Source organism: Ambystoma mexicanum, chromosome 12 (genome assembly GCF_040938575.1).
Source record: "Ambystoma mexicanum isolate Mex_15411 chromosome 12, UKY_AmexF1_1, whole genome shotgun sequence".
NCBI lineage: Eukaryota > Metazoa > Chordata > Amphibia > Caudata > Ambystomatidae > Ambystoma > Ambystoma mexicanum.
In genome coordinates, this window is record NC_090936.1 from 1044182462 (window position 1) to 1044200046 (window position 17585).

The window sequence follows — 17585 nt, forward strand, 5'->3', positions numbered from 1 at the left end:
GCCCTGACTGGCACTTCCCCCTCCCCTCTTCTATGCACTTCTTGTTACTACAATTACACGATCCGAATGACACAATGCCAAGTAGGACCATTTTTGATTGCCTTCATCCCTGTTCCACCACCCTTTTTTTTACTTGTTGCGCCTTAAAACACCTCTTGCTGTATAGGCGCATTTTAAAAAAAAAATGTATTTACTTGTTTATAATCAAAACAACATTTTTATTTTTACAAGAAGTCATTTCGTAAGAAAAAGGAGAGAAGAAAACAAAGCGAGAGAAAAGAAATGAAGAAGAAAAAGCAGAAAACAGATGTAAAAGATCGTAACATTTTCCAAAAATCGATCTCTATTAGTTAATACTGGCTGGATTTGCAGTCTCTGTTGCCAATTTCAATGCAGCGTCTAGTATCTTAACTGCCGCCGTTGACCATTTTGTTTTTTCACCGGCAACCAGACGGCACCACCAGGTGTCCTCCTCACGAAGTGCGGCATCATACATTAAGGGTGCCAAGAAAGCTTGCCTCAAGTGAGCTGTTTTAGCGCAATTCAAAAGTAAATGTCTTGCGGTTTCCACTGATTCAGCCTCTGCACATAGTCTGCAGGTTTTTGGAAGTAGTTCGGAGCGGATAGCTCTGATTTTCTTAAATTGCCATTTGGTTTAGTCTCATTTTCATAACAGTTTTTTGAAGTCTCTTATTAGGGAATTTTATACAATAATTCAGTGGTAATCTCAACTTATTTGTCATTGGTGGTAGATGGCGTAGTAGTTTATTGGCCGTTGCTATTTCACACATTTGAATCCAATCTTCTTGAGCTATTTTAGTTTTTATCTTTTCAGGATTTTGCAATGGATCGTCAAGCGTGCAGGCCAAATCTGTAAGCTTCTTTATGAGCTTCTGTTCCCACTTGTTCAAAGCTTTACAGCGTCCTTGGCTGAGTTCCACCTGAATCGTTTTGTAGATCGACAGTGTGTCGGGCGCGATGATTTTCCGAAGGAGTCTCATCTGACTTTGTTCAACCGATGCTTCCAGTGATAACAGACCTAGTTCACGTCTAATAGCCGAAATTGATGTCGATTTGGGAAGCCCCAATACAGCTTTCCAAAGGAAACCTTCCAATTTCGGCCATATAGTTTCCTGAATATTTAGTGCTGCGTCCATTCCATAGATTACAGATGGTACCACCTTTTGTTTGTAAAATTGAATTGCAGGTAGTAGGGAAAATTTCCCGTATTTGCGGTCCACTAGCCTTGTCTGGGTTGTCAATGATTTCATTTTACTCCACAAAGCCAGGTGAGTTGACTTTTCCGATCTTGTTGAGTCAATCATTATTCCCAAATTTTTTATGTTAGTGACGGTCTCTATCTTCATGTTGTTCAGGAACCAGCTGCCGTTTCCTGTCACTTTTGTTAGATTTTTCCCCATGATCAAGATTTTGGATTTTGCAGTGTTGATCTCAAGATCGTTTTCGTGTATGTATTCGGCCAAGTTGGTTAATTGGCGCTGGAGGCCTATTTGTGTTTGGTCCATTAGGATCAAGTCATCCGCGTAGAAGAGTCTAGATATTGAGTTGATGCCAACTTTAGGTGGAAACGATCTGACCGATGGTTGGGTGTACCGAAAATCTCCTAAAAAGGTGATAAAAAGAGCCGGGGCAAGCAGACATCCTTGCTTCACACCGCGTTCCGACGTAAACTGGTCCGACAGCATGCCTTGCCTGTTGAGACGGACTCTGATTTTTGTATCGGTGTGAAGTGCGATCACAGGCTCTAGGATTTCCAAAGGGCAATTCCAGTTGGTTAGTTTGGACCAAAGCTTTTGACGACTGATTTTGTCAAAAGCTTGCGACAAGTATATAAATGATATATATACTTTCGGCGCACCATTCTTTACGTTTTCTTTTATGATATTCAAGATCATAATGTTGATACTGGTGCTTGCGTTCTTGACGAAATCCGTTTGTAGTTGATCTAGGCATGGAGATGTTCTTGCCCACCTGTGGAATCTGGTTAAGAGAAGGGGGGCAAAGATTTTGCCCATGATGTCTAGGAGGGCTACGGGACGGTAATTGGCCGGGTTATCTCTGTTTCCCTTTTTGAATATAGGGACTATCACTGCTTCAGTCCAAGTCTTTGGGATTTGTTTGGTGGCTTGGCATTGCTTGAAAATTTTTGTTATTAGGACCGACCATTCCTGTGGATGTTGCTTTAGATCTATATTGGTTAGGCCGTCAGGACCGGGGGCCCTTGATGTTTTCAGTTTCAAGATCGTAGACAAAATCTCCTCTTGTTCTGCGAGGTCTACCCCGGTAGTTGCTGTAGGGAGTGTGAGGTTGGTTGCAGATAGAGGAAGAGATGCGAATTGAGTTGCAAAGAAGGTTGTCCATGTCAATTCTGATATGACATTAGTCAGTTGGTTATTCGTCTCACTGTTCTTATTCTTAATTAAGGCCCAGAAATCTCTTGTACTTTTTGAAGTTAAAGTTTTGAGCATTTGCTCTGCGTCATTTTGATACATGACAGCTTTGTGGTGTTTCAACGATGCTCTATATGATTTTGTTGCAGCTTTTAAAATGTCTTTTTGCTCCATGCTATCAGATGCTCTAGCTATACGCCTTAATTTACGCAGTTCTCTTCTTTTCATGACTAGTTGGATGTCATACTCGTGGGCTCCGTTATCCTTTGTTGAGATTTGTTTACCTTGTTTTATCCTATGAGTCAAGAAGAAGGGGAGGTGATTCGGCCTGGTTGGCGGGTCCATGGTGTTGCTACTGTCTTCATGGAATTTCTTTGTGATTTCATTAATGTTTTCCGCCGTTAGTTTGATTCGTGTTGACTTGGTTGACAACTCTACGTCAGCTGTATATGTTTCTTTGGGCACAGTTGTTGTTTTAAAGCTCATTGTCAGTAAGTTGTGATCACTGGCTTTCGTTCTGTAGACCTAAAAAAAAATCTACGAAAGGTAGGAAGGAATGTGAGATTAAGATTTGGTCCAACGTTGCTGCAGTTTCAGCTCTTTCCCATGTAGGAAAAATAGGTAGCTGGCCTCGGGCTATTGCCACATTATGGAAGTTGCTAGTGTCCATGAGGTCTGACCATAGCACACCCCGTTAAGATGATGCTGAAGTAGGAGTAGTGAGGGAGAATTGGTCACACTCAGCATTTAGGTCCCCGCAAATGATGATGTGGTCGGTTGCCATTTCAGTTGTAAATTTGTCTAAGATTTCCGCGACAGAGTCAAAGAAATCGATGTTAATTGTTCTTTGCTGGTTCCAGTAGACGTTTATGATGGCTAAATTGGTTTTAGTTCTACCCCTTGAAGCCTCCTTTGGCTGGAGCCACTCCGTTTGAAGTGCCAGGATGCCCTAAGATTCAGCTACCTTCCTTTTGATGGAGATACCTGAGCCGAGCCAGACTGCAGTTAGGAGGCCTGACGATGGTCTGCCAGAAATGCCTTTCACTGCAGGGGAAATTTGGGTTTCATATCCGCCGAGCACTGGTTTTTCCATCAACCAGGTCTCCTGAAGACATATTATGTCAAATAGGGCTAGATCTAGTGCGTCTGGTTTGGTCAAATGATCATGTCCCCTCGTGTTCCAAGAGCACATCGTTGTTGCTTTCGTTTGATCCTCCAGCAGGAGTTTGAGTCGCTGGTTGAGAGGTGCCGTAGCTGTTCCTTTTCGTTGTTAATTTTGAGGATTTGGATTTAGCACATTTTTCAACCATCTCCATGGACCTGACGGCTCTCGTTTTTTAGTTTGCGCCTGATCAGAACTTTCTTTGGTCGAGTGGTCATATCTGTAGTTTTTCTCTGATCTTAAGTTTTTTCTTAGGTTTTCTTCGTGATGTGGTCTTGTATAGTTTGTACTCTCGTTTACCGGATATTTAGGCGCATTATAAATACCCAATGAATAAAATAATTAAGAATGCAGTGCTGTGATCCTCTAATCTAACACTTGTAAATCTACACCATGGATCCTTAGATTGCAGGCAAGAAGTTAGAAAAGGTAGATGCTTGCGATTACATTGTTAAAGAGGACTAGAATTTTGTGCTTTTTCACACAGCTGAAAAGTGTTTCCTAAAATGGAGGCCTCATGACGTGAAAAAAAAAAATATATATATATACATATATATATATATATATATATATATATTTCTATTCATGGTGAAAATATCTCACATTGCAGGTCTTAAAAAGGTAGACAAAGCATGTGTATATTGTATTCATTTTACAGCACTGTATATTTCTGTTCATGATAAATATATCTCGGAGTGCAGGGATTAAAGTGTATTAATTTTACTTATACAATTGCATTGCTGAAAACATGTCTTGGAGTGCAGGGTTTAAGAAAAGGCAGAGGATGAATGTGTTAAGCATATTCATTTTTTAGGTACAATTGCATTGCTGGAAAAGTTTGCATCAGTAATTAATGTTTAATTTACAGAAAGGACTTTACACTGTTGTGTAAATTGGTTGGTGAGTTCTTTTAGGTATGGGCAAATGCTGTGTGACCTCTATGTCTTGGCAATGGAGTATGATTACTAACACCTACATGAAATTGAGGGGTACATTATCTCTTTGAAACTTGAATCTTACATTGTTTGCCTTAGAAAATGTCTAGAATCTGACATACTTATAAGGCATTGTACAAGCATTGTACAACTGAATAAAACCCCTGCAACAAGGGCCATACAAACACACCTGGCAAACAAGGATAGCATACATTCTCAGGACAATGAACTAGCGTGTTGTTTCCGAGCAAATCCTTTAGCTGCTCTGCAAAGAATGCTTGCAAAGACCAGATATTTTCAGCCATAAGCACTTTCTGATCCTCTGCACACTACAGAATCACTGGCCGACTTCTCCACCAAATGCAGCATAAAAAGGGAAGAAGTCCAACGTGTAGTTACATCTTGGATATTCTAATTTTTGGGAAACCTACCTTATATTTGCATGGCTTACAAGCGGGAAGTGGTAGAGCTTTAATGTTTAAAATGGTGTACGGGTGCAGAAGAAGGAGGCTGACACAAAGGTGACATGTTTGGGGATAAAGACTTTTATTAAACAATAAAGCAAGAGAAAACCTATCTTTCCCTATTCTTAAGAGGGGTTTCCCTGCACTAACTAAAGAACTAAGGTGACTCAGGATGTCTGTCAATGAAAACTTGTCTACCGTCCTGTGTCAAGACAACTTTACTTCTGTCCCTTACACTAGAAACTAAAGAATAAGGCAGTACTGTTGTGGTACCAGGAGAATGAGTGCCTTCTGCTGTGTGATGGTTCCTGGTCGGTTGAAACAGTTCCAGATCTTAGAATAGTCTTGTGTCTCACATGTTATCAGGGGGGAACTGATTTGTGCACCCTGAGGCCCATGGGCATGCGGCGCATTACAAGAAATAAAATAAATAAATAGTAAAGTTTCACCCAATACTCTCTTGGTGGGCCAGGTGAAGGCCTCCCTTCTCCTAACATCCAATCTCTGATAGCCTGGGGGAATAATTCCCTTCCCCAGGCCTGTTGGACCTTATTGCCAGTGAGGGTTACCAGGAGAATGGCTCCCTTCTCCTGGTAGCTTATCAGTCTCTTCAACCAGGCGGGAATACTGCCTTCCCCTGGTCTTTTTCATTAGGCTTCACAGCACCCAACTGAGTGTTAAGTGGCTCCGCGACCCTGGCTTCTCTTCTTTCTTGACCTGGTGCACTTGGTTCACATCCCTGCTAAGTACTGCCACAAGGAAGATGACTTGTATCACTTTTAGGGTCTTTGACACTTCTTTGGCTCTCAGTGGGTTTATTCTCACCACTGTTGTTGGGGACTCTCCCTTTCAAGTTCCTTTAAGGTACTTCAGGTCCTCAAACCTTCACTGCTGATCAAAAGGCTTTGTTTCACCACTGCAATGAGGAAGAGAAGGTTTGGAGGCTTTCTGCCCCTGCAGTGCCATCCAAGAGTTATGGTTGCAACGGGGCCTAGGGACAACTGCATGCACCCTGTGGGTAAGCCGCCCAGCGTCCCCTCCGGGTCGCCCATGCCACCCTTTACCTTGTTGAGGGTTTCAGCACGTCACTGGGGCTTCCTGGGATGGCGGGCATTCCATTAGACTTTTCCGACGTCTTGCTTTCCCTACAGCTCTGCAACGGTGCCTTCTGCTTTTCTTCCTCATCTGTTACGCTCACCTGGTTCCCACGGGGGCGTCGACTGGAACTGGGCCGCTGTTATTTCCACCAGCGTGACGTGTAGCGCCGAGATGACTGACTGGACTGGTCCGCTCAGCCTAGTTTGTCTGGCTCGCAAGAATATTCTTCTGCAAAGGAGAAGAGGAATTAACCACCCGTGGAATTGAGTGACAACCCACCTTCCCCACTCCCGTTGTCTTCCCACTGATCACTCTTGATGCCCCCTCCTTAGTCTCACCTGATGGTTTGGAAGGATGAGCTCTCCATCCTGCGTCGACCGCAGGGGCGCGTTGATGACCAGTTACTTCACTGGCGTAGAGGAATTGGTGAGTTCCAGTATTGACTCTAAAGTCCAATTGTTCATAAGAGTTCAAATGTCTGCTCTTCACTCTGTCCGATTCCTTGCAGGTTGCCGATTAATCCACTCGAAGATTTCCAAATGGCACTCGGTAAGATTCAGGTAAGTCTATTGTGTTTTTCCCCTTAGGGGCCGGGGTACGGCGATGAAGCAGAGTTGACTGCGCCGACCCGAAATGAGGTGAGTACCTCCCGTGGTAAATCAGGTAAGTCCTTGGGGGTAGCTTGTATGGCCTTAGAGAGTCCCCTTGCTCACCTTGCTGTCTTTTTCTCCTTAGGTGTCGGAGGGCGGCCGCGAGATGGAGAGAGCGGGATGGAATGCTGAAGTACCGCCAAGCAGGTGAGTTCAGCGCGGCGCCGTAGAAATGCGAAGCGATGCTTCAAAGACTTCTGTCTTTCAGTTCCTTGGCGAAATGGATCAGGATTCAGGTAAGGATTTAAGTTAAAACTCCTGTTCTAACCTTTATCCTTTTTGTCTTCTTGTTTCAGGAGTCCCAGGACTGAAGCGGGCGTGGCTGAAGACTGGAGCTGCTGAAAACACGGTGAGTGTTACGCTGCAGCAAGCAGAATAACGCGAAGCACGTGTGGCTGTCCGGGCGTGGTTTAAATAGCCTTGGAAGAAGATCCAGGTAAGTATTCTTCCACAGCCCCACCCAAGTAACAAAATAGTCCCTTCAGTAAAATAGTCCCTCCTAAGCCTCATTTGGCTTGAGTCTTCATGCAGCATGGTCTGCTTCAGGTAAGTTATCAATAATGAGCCTGGCGCCCATGGCGCCAGGACTGACTTTATCTTTATGAGCCTGGCGCCATAGGTGCCAGGACTGTACCCAAACAGCCCCTAACTGGGGCTTTTGGGCATGCTCCAAGTGGCATGATGCCTGCTTCTGGGGCTGCTGGGCCTGGTCTGGTATTCCGGGGGCAGGCATCATGACATCATCTCAACGCTGCTGGGCAATGGCCTGTTGCTGTAGACCTCCTGATCATCAAACGCAGCAGGCTGCTGGCGTCCTTGGAGTTCTCTACCTCCGGATCAGCGACACAGGTTTGTATCCCCGTGTTTGGTGCGCAGCACACCTGCTGTCTCCCGAGGCTGCCGAGACTAGTGTTTAGTCCATTGTCGATGTGTATACAATGTTGCCAGCAGTGTCTGGGCCCATTGTATAAGTCCTTCTTTTCTTTCACAGGTTTCATCATTATTGCTCAGCAGGGCCTACTCGTCCCAGTACTTAGATTACATGGGTTCCTGATGTTCTTCTCTGTTTCAGAACCTTGAGGTATTCTGCCTTATAACAGTGCATAGGTCTACTGTCTACAAAGAGGTTACCAGATGAAGGAGAGGTTAGAATATGTGGGGGTGTGATGTTCTAATAATGGCTGTACCGTAGGTGGTCGTACTTATCCCTAGAGGCGCAGTCCCTCCCCATACAATCCTCCCGCATTATACCACTCCCAGGAGGACTATCAGGCACCGGCCTCACCTCCCTGGCCTCATGGGAAAGGGTGCCCCATCAAGGAGAAGTCATGACATCTAGCCAAAAACACATCACAATGGGCAAAAAGATTTCTTGCATGGGCCAGCATTTCAGACACAGCCCTTGGTGAAACATGTCCATCGTGTATGAGTTGTAGGGTATGGACAAACACACACCACACTTACAAAACCTGCATCTACTGGTGCATGTTTGCTATGTTTGCTATGTTGGCTTGCACAGCCTGCGCTTTAGAATGGTCATTTTGTCAACTCTTAGGCATTTCCTGTAAAGCCAAGTCTATTTTAGCCCAGGTATGGTTTTCTTCTTATGTTTCAGGTTGCAACAAAACACCATGCTTTGTCATGTCGCTTGATAGCCAGTGGCCTGTGAAACTCATGAATGATTTTGCTGTGAGTCCAGACATCTACATTTTCACTATAAATGCCATTTTCCCAGAACACTACACCTCAGCTACGCTTTGTGGGGTACTATTTGATACATTGCAGCTAGAAAGACTCGTTAGAGTTAACGAGTAACCCAAATGCACTCCAATAGAGGAATAAAATCCCCTTAAAAGAATTCAGAGTTCACACAGAATGTGTCAACGCAAATTAACTTGAAATGCACATGCTCCAATAGATATCAATATAGTAAACACAATACTGTTTTAAAACTAAAGGGACTGAATTCAAAACATGTTTTCTTATACAAAACATATTTAAAATGAAGGAAGAAACAAATAAATCAAGGTACTATTGCGGTATACAACGAAATTAATAGAAAACACCATACATAACAATAATTACATTTATCTTGTCCCATATGACAATAATTAATGTAGAAAGAGTTCATTAGCATTTTCTCTCATTCCGACGCGTTTCAGATAATCATATATCCATTTTCAAGGGAACTAATGCCGTATCACGTAGTGATATCAATAGTTCCATCGTAAGCAACCTTGATTGTTGCTCACACATGTTCGCCCAACTTATTGTTGGAAATGGCTCTAAAAAGAACACCTCTCCAGGTATTCTATGGTCACAACCGTCCAAAGGAAACACGTGGTTTAGCGAAAGACTCTCAAGATAAGTTCTCAGAGCATTACCTGCATTTGTGGGAATAGGAAACGAGGCATAAATCTGGCGAACCACCAGACGGCTGAGACCATAGAATATCTGAAGAGTTGCTCTTTTAAGGGGATTTATTCCTCTATTGCACTGCATTTGGGTTACTCGCTAACACGTCTTTCTGGCTGCATTATTTCTAAATGTTTCCCTATACACCTATGGCCCATTGCACCTGAAGTGTCCATTTGAAAATGTTGTCATTTTGGCTGTGCATCCCCACATAGAATATTTCTCATAACTATTTGATTCATATCAGGGAGGGAACAAAAAATGGGCGAACCCTCTTTTTTAGGGGGCCTGACTCAAGAGGGTAGAGAAGTACAGAGATACGAGAGGGTTGAGTCAAAGGCTTCCCAAGCCAATAGCTTGGTAGGAGGTTACTGGAACCTTGCAAAAAGAGCTAGATTATTACTAGCTCAGAACACAAACAATCACCGTAGAGGAACAATACAATGTAAATTTATTTAACAAAAAGACATTTTTTGAGTTTTTTGTGCCACACTGTGGCATATATGCATACAATAGATCTGCATTATAGTGGGTTAGTAAAACGTAGTGACAGTCTATTTTCTGTGTTGTTTACTTTCACAACACATTAGTTAATGTCTTTTTGTTAAATAAATTTACATTGTATTGTTCCTCTACGGTGATTGTTTGTGTTCTGAGCTAGTAATAATCTAGCTCTTTTTGCAAGGTTCCAGTAACCTCCTACCAAGCTATTGGCTTGGGAAGCCTTTGACTCAACCCTCTCGTATCTCTGTTCATATCAGGGAGGACACGCTCTTCCATGATCATGGCACTCAGGCGAGGTTCACCATTACCTGAAGCTAGTAGGGTCACCGAAAGATCTTGGTGATTTATAGTTGTAACAAGGAATGCAACCTTTTTTTGACATCCATATACGCAGAAAGAGTAGTTTTGACTGGGACGTCCAAGTAGGAATGGAAGTCCTTGTCCCCAAGAGGGTAGTCATTCCCAGTGAGGTCCCACTTGCCCAGTCCCCTAGGGAGGGACTTGAGTAGTGGGCTCACTCCCTAGCCCCAAAGGGGGTAGCTCCCCTTTGGGGAGAAGGGACACATTGTCCAGATTCATCACACTGGGTGGTGGGGATGTCCCAATCCATCACCACCCAGACTTTGGACTGCAGAGGTTGTTTCTTACCAACACCTAATTGATGTTCTAAGTAAGTAACAGTACCCTGTGTTATCTGGCACTTGGGAGCCTTGATAGTCAAGCCAGCCTTCTGCATGGCTTGAAGCGCCTTTTCCAGATGGGATATATGGGGGCTCATTACACGGTAGGCGGTAGCCATGGTGCTATTAGCGCCATGGCTACCCCCTTACCGCCTTCCGGGTCCGTGTTCCCGGAATAGGGAGTTACCGGGTCATTCCGACCCTGGAGGACCCAGTAAATCCCCATTCCGGGAACCATTCCCCATTCCCATTTGAGCCCCCATAGGGCTCAATGGGAATGGGGAAGGAGCTAATAACGGTACCGCAATTTGCGGTACCGTTATTAGCTCTGAAGTCCCTTAGCGTGTCCCTTCCATAACGCCTGCTAAAACCAGGCGTTAGGGGAGGGACCCGCTAAGGGACCTCGTAGTAGGGCGGTATGGGATTACCGGCACCGGTGCCCTTACCGGTGCCGGTAATCCCTTACCGCCTACCATGTAATGAGGCCCATGGTCTTCTGAGATGTCGCTGAATACTGCAATGTTGTCTAAGTAGGCAACACTGAAGTCTTCCAGCCCCATCAAGACCTGGTTCACCATCCTCTGGAAGGTGACAGGGGCATTCTTTAGCCAGAACGGCATAACAGAGAACTGGTAATGCCTTTCAGGCGTGGAGAATGTGGACCTCTCTTTTGCTTGATCGGTCAGACCAACCTGCCAGTACCTTGCCGTGAAGTCGAAGGAACTGTGGCGGATCAGAAGAAGGAGGCGGACACTGTGAGGACATTTGTACTGGTTATATATTAAATACTGAAAATAAGGCCTATCGCTTCCCTTAAGTGGTTCAATTGACTTTTCCCTGTATTCATGGAATTCTCTCTCTGATATTCTCCACTCTTCTCTTCTTGATTCATGGGCTGTTTGACCCTATTCCAGAGGCATTTGTGCCCCGGTCGTAGAGATCTCTCTTTCAGGTTACTTGGGGTTCTCTTTCTCACATTAATACAGTTCCTCTTTATCAACCTTAAATTCAATGACTCGCCAATTTCACTGGGACAAGTTTCTCTTGCTTCATAGCAATTCCCTGACAGCCTCCCAGTTCTCCTGTTCTCCCCGTTACCTCTGGGTCTGCATGGGAAGGTCGCTGGGGCCTGTACTGGTTTGGGTTCTCTTTGTTTGCTCTGGTTCTACATCTTCTCAACTCTACCAGCGTTCCACTCGCAGTCCTCTCTCTCCCTGGGACCTGCTATGGCTGCGAGTAAGCAGATGTCTTGCCGTTTTCTCAGCATCGTGTTTTCTGCGTTGTTTGACGGGTGCTTTGCCCACCACAAAAGGTTTGTGGTCACGCCACCAGCTGGATTTGGATTTCGATCTCCTCTGCTTCTCAATGCGTGTAAACACTGGGCCTCCAGCGTTTCATTCTTGCATTCAGACCACTGCTGAAAGTCTCGGGTTCAGAAGGCTTCCCCTGCTTACGCTCTCTGCTCTCTCTGGACTTCGCCTCTCCCCGGCATGTGCTCCGTCTTCAGTCTACTCATCTCAGATATATGCAGGTCTCTCCTCGAAGAGACAGATCCTCGTTTGCAGATGTATGCTTTAGTTTTGACTTTGGCCAAGTCACTGATTTTTCTAGTGTTCTTCATATCTGGCAGTCCCAAATATGCAACCATGGGAGATGGCTTAGGGAGTTCCTTGCAGGAGCGGGAGTCCTTGTCCCCGAAGGGGGATCCTCTTCCAGTGAGGTGCTACTTGCGAAGACCCCTAGGGGGTTCTTGCAAAGTGATCTCACCTCCTTAGCCTCAAAGGGGGAGACTCCCCCGTTGGGGAGAAGAGATTAATTCCCTTGATTCGTCACTTCCCCTTATGCTCCTAGCTTTCCAATGTCCTTCTTGAAGGTATTTTTTTACTTTCGTTTTTTGGGGTTGAACTTTCACATTCTCTGAGCCTGGAGTTCTGGTCTCTCCCCACCCCCAGATGGGTATATCCGAGAGATCTATAGAGGTTTCCAAAGAAATGAGAGGAGAACATTGGGATTTCATATTCAGTACCAATGGAGACGATAAGAGTTCTGCAAAGGTCAGGAAGTCCGTGCCAATGATTACCTCTTCATGTAGCCCCGGTACTATGGTAGTCTTCATGGTCATGGGTTGGTTCCTAACTCTCAACATTAGAGGGACTCTACATCACCATGCACGCAGGTGATTCTGAACACTTGACCCACTTGTAGATCTTCTGGGTATAAGACGTCAACTCTGACTGCAATTTGTTGGCTACCGGAGTCTATGAGGGCCTTGGCCTATACCCCATTTATTTGCACTGGTTAAAGACTCTGAAAAGGTTGAGAGGTACAGTCGTCCTCTGTATCCACATCCCATCTATCCCCTGTTCTGCGGCTATCCAGCCTATGTCCATAGGTTCTTCTACTATATTTTTAGGGCAGAACTTGGCGATATGCCCTTTTTCTCCACAAGAGAAATATATGGGAGCGGAAGGGGTTAGTGTTTTTATTTGTCCTACCTCTTGTTTCGGGTTTACTCTGATTTTATTTAGGGACCAAGAAGGGTTTCTTCTCAGGGTTTCCTCCTTAAATAGGACTCTTTGAGGCAGCACCTTCTTGGTTCTTTGCCCTTTTTCTGTCGAGATGACCTTTGGATATCGTCCCACATCCCTTTTTAACTATATCGTCTTCCACAGGTGTTTTAAATATTTTGCCTCTTTAGAGTGGGCTTGTGCTTTCTGAATGGCAGTTTCAAACGAGGGCCGAGGTTGCTGTAAAATACCTCTTTGCAGTGACTGGGAAGGGCTGTAATAAACTGTTCCAAGGCGAGGCTCTAAAAGACCTCGGGTAGTGTTCTTCTCCCTAACCTCTGAGGAAGTGTAGTCTGAACCCAGCCTGCTACCTCCAAGGGACTTTCATTGGGTAGAAGATGAAGGTCCCCACATTTTAAACCGTTAAAAGCATACGTTTGTCACAACTGTTCTAACAAGGCCTATTTTATCTCAGGAAAAGGGGTGGTCCCCAAAGGATTCACATTTTGATATGAAAGTATTCTTTGGTGGGGTCTTAGTTTATCAACTTCAGATGCCCGGCGCTATTTGTAGTGTCGCATGCTAGTGAAGTTACGGAGAGTTACCCCTTGCTCCGTGTAGACATGTACCAACAATGTGAGGAGAACCTCCTTCTTCACTTATTGTTGCAGTGCCACATATGCATTTTTTCAAAGAACAGGAAATATGATTATTTATATTCCAAAATGTATTGGATTTGGTGACATAACTTAATACTGAGATGCCCTTTGTGAGACACTTGTTTCGGCAAATTAATGCCTTTTTCAATCAGGGCCAATTTCAGTCTCAAAATTACTTGCTTATGATGCGAATATTCACGCATGAATTACCGGGTTATAATCCCACCATACTGAGAGACCTGTCTGTTTCCTCGCATCGGCCGCAAGGAAACAGACAAAGAAGAGAAAACAGAATAAAGACACATATTCACCATCATAGATAGGTAAGTAGCATATGATTGCTCAGTCCATGAGTGATTTGTGCACCTCACCTGCACCCAGCCACTGTGTTACTATATGATGTAAACAAATGAATAAAGAATGATTGCACCCACAATTATCAGGTTTTCCCCAATATAGTGGATATTCAGAGGTTAGAATTAGATTGTCTTTTGTCAAGTGCAATGTAAAAATACTCACACCTATATGTGGATAGTTTATAGTGATTTGGGTAAGGTTATAGCACCCCCTGTGAAAGCGGAACCAGCATTAGTCTACATATATTTACGGTGGTAACTCACCTTTGTTGGAAATACGTCTTGTAACAAATCTGGAAGTTTAAAATTAATTAATCGTTGTATTAGGCTGACCATATTAACTGTAGCAATAATAATAAAGTGACCTCAATTATATCAGTGATGAAATTACCTTACAGAGGTAATTAATTAAGAGAGCCCTACCATGGTTTGCACAAGAGCGCTGAGTCTGTTCCTAGTACGCAGAAGTTTCCAACATTTCAAATCAAAATGTCTAGTCCTCAAGTTGATAGAACTGTCAAAAAATAATACATGGAAAAGTTTGAACCCAGCACTTTCTGCCATTTGGATGGTGGAATGATATGCAGGAAACTGATACTCCTTACCTTAATTAAATGTTTCCAGTTGCATGGTCAGTTACTGGTGCTGCTATATTCGTGGGTAGTTTCCCAGAGATCGATTTAAAGTGGCATAAACTCCACCTGTGTGTATAGAAATAGAACGCTTGTGTAGGTGTATGCTTAATTAGAAAGCCTCTTGATATTAACTATGAGCTTTGACAGTATACGATGCTGTGTTCTCGAACTACATGCGACAATGGAATGTGCGCATTTGAAAGCGAGATAAAATGGTATGGTAATTGCCACGTGACATAAAATCCATGTCATGATCTTAGGTATGCTGTTGTTATAATCGCGGGTGATGCCCCGATGCAGTTTTAGAATGACATTATCTATGACTATGTTCACGTTCCGATTATAACTATTTTAAAGCGCACCCCTTGTATTTAATTAAAGATGTCTTTATATTGGCGCCGGATAAGCTCCAAAGCAAGTTCAACATTGCTGTGATCTTTGTATGAGTTACAGATGCATTGTACGCTTTGTGAAAGAAGTCCTTTTTAAAGTGCGCCAGATAATATGAAGTATTGATGTCATTGCGGCTACTTTCGCTTACCGTCATGGAAGTCTATTTATACTTTGGGGTCAAATTCCTGTGGCATCGCGCACGGCCGCTTCCTGAATGGCCATCCTTGTAATGAGAATGGAGTTACCGTGCGTGTGACGTGCATGACATCAGATATAAACAATGAATAGGGATCTAAAAATGCATTCAATTATGTTGGAAATTCCCATTTCGATGCAGGAAAAGTTCATATGTGTTTACACACACTTGCCTTATGTTTATTATTTTATAATGTTGAATTGCTTCATTTCCGACAATATATTGGGTTGATCCATTGGCTTGAATTATTTATTATGTAGCAGAAAAATGGAGCTGGTAGAAAAGCATGATAAAATCTTGTATAACTGAATATGGGAATAAGGCGCTACATGCTTTAAAATGTAAACACCAGTACTGAAGAGGAGTCCAAACTGGGACTCCGACTGTAAATTAGTACAAACAAGATCTGCTGAACAATAGTGGAATGGTAATTCCTTACAATGTTACATAAGTACCATTCTGAATATCACATTATCATTGTCATTCATGCATGTTTGAGAATAATGACCCTTAATAATTCTCATTATATTTCGGTCAATGGCAACAAGATGTACAGTGAGGTGCATCTCTCATGTAATTTGCATACAAAATTGCAATAAGTTTGAAGTCTCAGACATAAGAACAATGAAATATCATCAGCTTTTGGATTAAGCAATCAAAACAATTCAGGAAGCAGCTGTGCACTATGCCATGGGGATTTGACCCCAAAGAATAAACAGACTATGTGGGGATTCATCACGCAAGATTTCGGCACAGCGAGATCTCACAAGAGTTTGCACGGGTAGCGCGAAGAAAGACAGATACGCGACAGAGCCGGAGCGGCGGCAGAAGAATATGGTCAAGGACATAGAAACCCCTGACAGAGTGCTAGGAGAAGTACTGGCAAACTACAGAGCGCAGGAGTCAACCTTCATCACTAGGAGTGCATATTTGGAGCGTGCGAAGTAGAATGCATGGGTTATCGCATCTCAAAGGAAGGAGTAAGCCCCAAGAAAAACCTGCTACAAGCTATAGTTGAAGCTCCAGCCCCGACTTCAAAAGATGAACTTCGGTCGTTGCTTGGTCTCGCAGAGTATTACATGAAATTCGTTCCCAGATTCTCCTAAACCACATCGCCCTTGAGAGAGCTCCTGAAGAAGGGTGCAGAGTACACATGGAAATCACAACAAGTCGCAGCCTTCGCTGAAATCATGAAGAGAATCTTGCACGCACCATGTCTCAAACCGTTCATTCCCGGTTGGGAAACGTACATAACGACAGACGCCAGTGCATACGGCTTGTGCGGCACCCTCATCAAAAAAAAGGGAGACAATGAAAATATTGTTGCCTTTGCATCAAAAGCACTGTCCACCTCAGAGAAAAACTACTCTACTGTAAAAAAAAAGATGCTGGTGTGCGTCTGGGCCGTCAAGTATTTCAGGTCGTACGTTTGAAGAAACAAATTCCAGCCAGTCACTAACCACAAACCCCTGGTGTACATGTGGAGCCCTGGCGGCATGAAAACAGCGACACCACGCCAAGCAAGAATCGCTGCCAAACTGCAGGAGTACACATGAGATTACCCACATTGCAGGCTGGAAGAACACCCAAGCGGAATGCATGTCCAGGTTACTGGATCAAAGTACCCCGGGCACCACATTCCTCAAAGACGAATGAGTTGCGGCATCCATAGGAGATCTAAGGAACAAAGACTTTATGGAGATGAGCGAGTTGCATTGGCAGGAGGAAATATTACAGGATGATGCTCTGGGCCGAGTAGCAGAATGGGCCCGCAAAGGGTGGCCCAACAAGAGAGCAGGGCCGGAAGGTCTGCGACCGTATTGGAAAGTTAGCGATGAAATAACGGAAATGGATGGTCTAATAATGAGAGGCGACCAAGTAATTCCTCCAAGACGGATCCACAAGGTCATATTGTGCAGAGCGCATGCAAGTCATCTAGGCAGCAATATGACACGACGCAGAGTGCACGATGCGTACTGGTGGCCTGGAATGGATTACGATATAAGGGCAATGATCAAAAGATGCCATGAATGCACAAACAGCGACAAGCGATTAAAGGTGAGGCAAGCACCCATGATACCCATAGAAATCCCACATGGCGTCTGGCACAAAATAGGGCTGGATTTCATTTGCCCGTTGGACTGCATGTCGAGCGACAACAGGTACGGGGTAGTCATGGTGGACTACCTCTCCACGTGGGTCGAAGTTGCATTTGTGACGGACATCACCACGGGCACAGTCATAGAAGTACTCAGCTCTGTCTTTCGAAGAGAAGGGCTTCCCAAAGAGATTGTAACGGACAATGGGGTGCAACTAGTTTCCAGGGAGATGGAAAGCTTCCTAAAGAAGCACAATATATGTCAGTTGAGAGCAAGACTGTACCACCCACAAGCCAACGGGCTAGAAGAAAGGGCAAACTGCTTCATCAAAGGAGCCTTACAACTGGCACGCGCATGAGTCATGAATCCATACAAGATCGTCAAAGAGGCTGTAGCAGCACATCGCTTGACGATGAATGCT